The sequence below is a fragment of the Galeopterus variegatus genome, unplaced genomic scaffold (genome assembly GCF_000696425.1).
Source record: "Galeopterus variegatus unplaced genomic scaffold, G_variegatus-3.0.2 Scaffold2640, whole genome shotgun sequence".
Classification (NCBI taxonomy): Eukaryota; Metazoa; Chordata; class Mammalia; order Dermoptera; family Cynocephalidae; genus Galeopterus; species Galeopterus variegatus.
In genome coordinates this window covers 226,766-233,763 of record NW_007728751.1, presented here as the reverse complement: position 1 = coordinate 233,763, position 6,998 = coordinate 226,766, and the positions used below count along the sequence as shown (strand labels likewise).

The 6,998-nt window shown below is 38.6% G+C and overlaps 1 protein-coding gene across 1 annotated transcript in view; it reads left to right on the top strand.

Moving 5' to 3' along the window:
- The window catches only part of BICD1 (bicaudal D homolog 1 (Drosophila)), a gene marked incomplete at its 5' end in the record, with an annotated part of 62,602 nt that overhangs the window by 47,494 nt on the left and 8,110 nt on the right, over window positions 1-6,998 (top strand). The window lies entirely within an intron of this gene.

Below are 6,998 nucleotides of genomic sequence, written 5' to 3'. Positions count from 1 at the left end.
GGTCCGGTACGGGGGCAACACTGAGGGTTGCGATCCGTTGCCGGACACGGAAAAAGACAAAAGACAAAAAAACAAACAAACAAACAAAAAAAAACATATTTATTTATTTCAACCTTGGTCTGCTTAGAGCTGAGAAGAATTTAAGAGAACTTTGGCTATTCTTGGTTTATTTAGATTGTAGAAGGACTCTTGGCAGGTGAAAGGGAGTAATCACTGCTTCCGCATTGGAGCAAGGATCAAAGGCTCGGTTTCAGTTTGCTCAGGCTACCACCACAAAATACCACAGACTGGGTACATTAAACACCAGACGTTTATTTTCTCACAGTTTTGGAGGCTTGAAGTCAAAGATCAAGGTGTTGACAGGTTTGGCTTCTCCTGAATCCTCTTTGGCTTGCAGATGGCCGCCTTCTTGCTGTGTCCTCACACGGTCTTTGCTATATATATACTGCGCGCCTGGTGTCTCTCTCTATGTTCTAATCTCCTCTTTTTATAAGGACACAAGTCAGATTGGATTAGGGCTAGTCCTAATGGCTCATTTTAATCTAATCACCTCTTTAAAGGCCCTACCAAATACAGTCACATTCTGACGTTACTGGGTTAGGGCTTCAGCATTTAACCTTTGGAAGATGTGATTCAGTCAATAACAGACGCCATGGGGCATTCCATTGAATGAGCATGGAGTGGACAGTCAGAAACCTGGGTTCAAGTTCTCACCTGCTACTCGGCATGGTCCCTAAGAAAAATCACTTAACCCTTTTAATCCTTGGTGTTTTAACCTATGAAATGGGGATTATGACAAGCAACCTCACTTGAGTTTTCTGAGTACTAAAAAGGTTTTGCTCACTATAAAAGTCATAGAAAAAGTGACCATGCATAAACTCCTTAAGCTCTCTAAGCCTCAGTTTCTCATTTCTAAATAAAAGTAATAGCTATCTTACTGAGTTTTTACAAGGATTAAAGAGCCTTTGCATGCAAAGTACTTAGCTCAGTGTCCACATATGTATATATCAATTTATAAATATTACATATTACCATTATTTCTCATCCTTTTCTCTTCCTACTGCATTCCTTCTGCCTCCTCTTCATTATCTGTCATGTCCAAAATTCCAATCAATGATTAGTTTGGAAGAACATGGCCAGGTTAGCAGAAAGAAGAGGAATATCCTTTCCCCCCTGATAAGGACATGAAAGAGGATGTCTCTACACTTTAATCATTAACTATGGAGTGTTAATCTTAGAACAATTCATAACTCTCAACTTTTTACCTAATAGCTTTCATCATTAAACATTCTTGCTTTTCTACTGTTAATTGTGTCCTTATTGAAAAGTCTTTAATGAGTATTGAATGTTTGCCTCAAGTATGTAGGATTTAAGTCCAGAGTGGTATCTATTTGAAAATAGCAGTGTCATATTTGGCAGTTATTCAAGTAGATTTATGAAATGTTTTTTAAAAAGTCTTGGAAACAGTACACAAGTTTACAAAGATAATGACCTAGTGCCTCACCAGGAGACACTGTGCTCTTTTATCATGAACCTCCATTTCTCCCACCTATTTTTGAGAACATGAGTATATGAGTTGTCATTTTCAAAAGGAGAAAGGAAAAGAGAAAAAATCACACATCCCTTTTCTTTTCACTTTTTTTGTTGATGGAAAGGTACTTAAAAAACCATGGGTTTATGAAAGATAAAGGAAGAGGTACCCAGAGAGAAAGAGAATATGGAAGTAAGAGGATGAATACCTAGGCGTGTCAGAAGAGGAGATGTGGAAACACAGTTTTCATCCAGTGGAAAAGAAAGAAGTTTCTCTACACTGTAGATCAACAAACATGAGGCTGATCCTAGGCAAATTTCTCGAAATGGATGAGTTTCAAATGCTCAGTGTGTAGTGGGGATTGCTAAAAGCCAGCATGAGCTCATCAAGAATGAAACATGAGGCTGATCCTAGGCAAATTTCTCGAAATGGATGAGTTTCAAATGCTCAGTGTGTAATGGCTAATGCCAAGCTACCCTGATTCTCTATCTCATAAAACCAGGGAAAGTAGTAACATAACATATCTAAACTTTGGCAGACAACCAGGTATTTTGTAATATTTTTGAGACAGACAGAAATCAATTCTAGGTGATAAAATAATTGTTTGGATTCATACCTGGTTCCATGACATGTAAATGGTCCAAATTCATAGATTGATATTTTATGACACATGGTCTGTACTTAGCCCAGCCCTATTATTAGTTGCTAATCTTCAATAAAGATGTCAAGGTCATGATTTTCACATTTTTCAATTTGAGAGAGAAACAAATAGGAAAGGAAGCAAACATGCTAGATGACAGAATAGGATCCAAAAGATGCATTGGGTAGGAAAAGGTGAAATGTATTAGGGATAAAAATAAAGTTAAGAGTATATGAAATATTACATTGAAATTCCAAACACCGTAAACACAGTTTGGAGAAAGCATAACTTGATAGCACCATCTGTAAACAAAGTAAGCTCCATATGAAATAGTGTGATGTGGCTACCCCAAAAGGCCATTCAGGTTTCTGCTGCTTTCAGAGAATTGGGATGTCTCAGATAAGACCACACTGTGCCATTCTACTCTTCACCAGTCATGTCTTATTAGACATAATGTCCTTTCTGAACACCTCATTTTTAGAAGGAGGTACACAATCTGGGACAAGCTCAGAGGGCAAGGAGGGAGAGTAAGGGAAGTTGACATCGTAGCTTATAAGGAAGAACTTGGATTATTTGGCCTCAGGGACACTCAGTGGACAGAAATCGTTTTCATGGGACTGTGTGCAGCACCTGGCAGAGTCCATGGTCATGAGGGGGAGAGGTGGTATAGAAAATGCAGTCTGATGAAGAGCTAGGGAGGTGTCGGTTCTCAAGTTAGGAAAACAAGGGGGTGGGGGGCAAGCCTTGCTGGGGGGACACTGTTTGCCACGAGGAGCTGCTGCTGTGCCTCCTGCAGAGCATCTGGGATCTAAGGAAGCCACCTCTGCAGCCCACTGCCCATCCTGCCTGCGTGTGGTCTCCACAGAGAGCTGTCACTACTGCTGTGTGGGCCAGGTGTGGAGCAAAACATAGAAATGGTCCCTCTCGCCTTCCACATGAGGCTCTCCCTCCCATAACAGCCACCAGTGGGCTCCTGGACTCCCTAAGGCATTGACTTTTAGAAAATTGGTTAATTTTCTAAGCTACACTGAAAAGTTTAAAAATAGTAGAAGCCTGAGGGATGCCATATGGCCAGACTTCCTCTCCCTGCCACCTCTTTTTAAAGACTGGCTATTATCCCCATTCCTGTATCCTTCATCTTGCTTTCTGTTTTTGAGCTAATTGGTTTCCTTCAAATCAGTATCTCTACTGTCTGGTGAAGTTCTTATGTTTCTTTGACTCTATGACCCTGATATTTTCTGGAGGTTGCTAGAGTCAATTTGAAAGGCAACCAGAGTAGTGAGTAGAAAATAGGCCTTAGCATCAGAAAACTCCAATTTAAATCCTTGTTCAGTCACTTCCTGGCTGTGTGACCTTGGGTTAATATATATTTATAGTGGCCACGGATTAATTGCACCAATGGAAGTTTTTGGAGTATCTACTGTAATGCTGAGCTCTGTGTTTGTTTCTGGTGGGGAGAGATCATGAAAAATCATACAGAAAAAAATAGTATCAAAATATATGAGACTTTGATATAGCCCTATATATCAAAAATACTTACTTTCCTCATCGTAGGAATAGTGAAAATAAAAAACTCCAGAGTGTTGCTAAGACTTAAAAGAGATAATGATCGTAAAGTTCATAGGAAAGATTGCATCATGTTGAGTCAGCAAATATTTTCCTCCCTTCTTTTCCTTTTACCCTCCTTTCTCTTTCACCTTCCTTTCTACTTGAGGCCTTTGTTTATGGAGGAACGTCACACCAGGGTACTCTTGCTTTGCATATCAAGACAGACTACAGATGCTTTGAGCTGTAACATTTCTTATTCATTCCTGCCCTTGAGCCACTGACAAACTCTTGAGTTCACTGTGACCTTTCTCAGGCCTCTGTCCTGTTAACTAATTCACTTCTGATTATTTCAAGTAAACACTTTAATTTTATGATAAAATATCTTATCACTTTTAGGAGTGGCCATAAACAGTTTGTAGTTGCTACGTTATTTGGCCAACTCATTTTGTTAGGTGTCAGCCTAGATGCGACAGTCTCTAGAAAGCATTCCCTAACTACTCAGATTTTAGGTTTAGTTAGTTAGATTTTGTCTAATTTCATTTAGTTAGTCTTTGCTATGATATCCCATAATACCGTATACTTCCTCTGTCATAGGAAGCTTTACAGTGATGTGTCTGCAAGTTCAGTTCATCCCTTGGATCATACAATCCAGGATTCAAGTCCCATCTCCACCTCTTAGTGGACTTTGTCAAGTGACTTAACCTAAGTCCCTCTTTCCTCATCTGTAAATTGGGATTAATAAAACAGGATTAAAGGAAAGCATGCCTATTAAGTGCCTACACAGCACCTGACACATGGTAAGCAATAAATTAGTGCTAGGTGCTGTTATCATCCTTGTTATCATCACCATCACCACCATCACCGTCGTCATGACATTCTCTTGTGATTGCTTGCTGAATGCGCTTGACTTCCTCAATCAAGCAGGGACCATATTTTCTTTATCTTTTGCCCCCACTGCCTTTCACAGTTTCTGACACATAATAGGAATTTAGAGACTTGATTGTTGAATGGCTGAGACAGATCCTGGTGGCCAAACAACAGCAGTGGCTGTGGGAGTTCTACAGTGCCTGCTCCTCAGGTCACATAATCGTCATCTTTTATGTCCTCAAAAGCAATGAGATGAAGCCTACTTCCTCCAAGAATGAGTCTAGCAGAGCAGATCCTAGACAGAGCAGGAGAGATCCAGCAGAGCCCACAGCATCTCAGAGCTGGGATTTTCTCAGTCTCCCAACCCACCCCGCTTCATCAAACAAAGTACAGGCAGGCACATTGCTGCACAGCTGGGCTAGAAGTGAATGTGACTGGAGGGCTAAATCCCCAAGAAGAGGGATTTAGAAGAAAGTGTCAGAGCAATATAGCTATTTTTTAGTCTGTTTTTTTTTCATCTATTACTATCTTCTCTATAGAATTTACTTCTTATTCTTTAAGGATAACACTTAGCTAAGTGCTTCTTATAAGTAAGCAGTGTGAAATAATAAGCTAAAGGTGATGTTACTTCTAAAGAAGGAAAAAGTGATGGGCCGGCCCAGTGGCAAAGTAAGCAGTGTGAAATAATAAGCTAAAGGTGATGTTACTTCTAAAGAAGGAAAAAGTGATATTCACTACAAATGTAAAAAATATCTACTATATATGAAGCAATTCATTAAGGGTCTACATTGTAAGGGCCGGCCCGTGGCTTACTTGGGAGAGTGTGGTGCTGACAACACCAAGGCCACAGGTTCGGATCCCTGTATAGGGATGGCCAGTTCGCTCACTTGGGAGAGCGTGGTGCTGACAACACCAAAGTCAAGGGTTAAGATCCCCTTACCGGTCACCTTTAAAAAAAAAAAAGGGTCTACATTGTAGTCCTTATTATCTGCCTCCTAAATTTTATCACAAAGTATGTTTTGGATGAATAATAATCCATAACTGCATGGACAAAACTTATTTCTACTATAAATGAGATATGAAAAAAGATTTAAGCCAATTTAAAACTCTAATTACTGTGATTCTAAGGTTGCCGTTCCACAGAGGCCAAAACTCTGCTTTAGAGGAGCTTCATTTATACCTACCTGGCAATGTAAGACAAAGATTCCAGAGTGGTTTTCCAAGTGTTTATTTACAACCATTGCACTTACTCAATACACCGTAGGAGGGCAGCACACACTTGGTTAACATAAAACTTGTATGTCTTGTGGTTTCATTAAAATGGTTATCTAAATTAGTGAAAAACATTCCTAAATTACCACTCAGATTGGAAAGCTGTTGGAAGAGATAAAAGGAGTAGACAGGACTTAAAAAGGCATAGGAATGCATCTTTGAGGCTCTGAGTTTCTACAAAAGGGAATCATTGGAGCTAATCAAGCTGCAAAATGGGAAAACAGAGTTTAAAAAAAAAAAAAAAAAAATCTCCCAAATCTGAGAAAACAGAATGTTACATTTGAAAGACTTTTACTGAGTATGATAATCTGAACACCAGCTACTCAACAAGAATCAGGTCTCCTTGTTCCTATCAATAAGCAATAATTAATAAGTTACTCTTACAATGAAGACCACTGTATAAAAGGGTTCCTTCAATAGTGATGTTCTCTTGAATGAACTCAAATCAAGCTTGCCTTATAATATATCCTACTTTGCATCACAGACAGGGTTAGTGTGTTTCTAATGTCTCATACAAAAGCATTAGCAATTTTCATGAATTTTGGTGTTCTGGAGTTATACAGGCAGGTTTTGTTTTAACAGAATAAACTGCCTTTAGTGATATTTATATACAAGCTTTTAAATGTAAATTTCGGTAGAGCCTCATTGATTCAAAGCTGTAAATCCAGAATGTGTGATAATTTGGCTTAAATATTATCTATGTAACATAGGGAAAGGGTTTGCTAAGCAAATACTTAATCTAAGCAGTTAGCAAGAGGAAACATCTCAATTATTTAAGAATACTTTTTAAGTCTAAGTCTAATTTTAACTTATTTGCAAAAATCTTTAGGCAGAAATATAATGTATGGAATTTTAACCAGCTTCTTGGGTGATTCTAGTACAATCAACCTGGTACCAGTAAACAGACCCACTCTTTGATGTTTTAGAATACCAAGTACAAGGTCTTTCTTGGAGTATATGATTAACATAACCGATCACCTAAAGCATGGCTTTTACTAGCTAGCACTTTGTTAACTCTGTGTGAGTTATATTATGTGACTTTAAAGTAGTAAAAAAAAAAAAAAAAGAAGTGAAGTTCCCATTAATTCAGGTTACCTTTCTTCATCAGTCCAAATTTCTAACAATTTACATTATAATAAA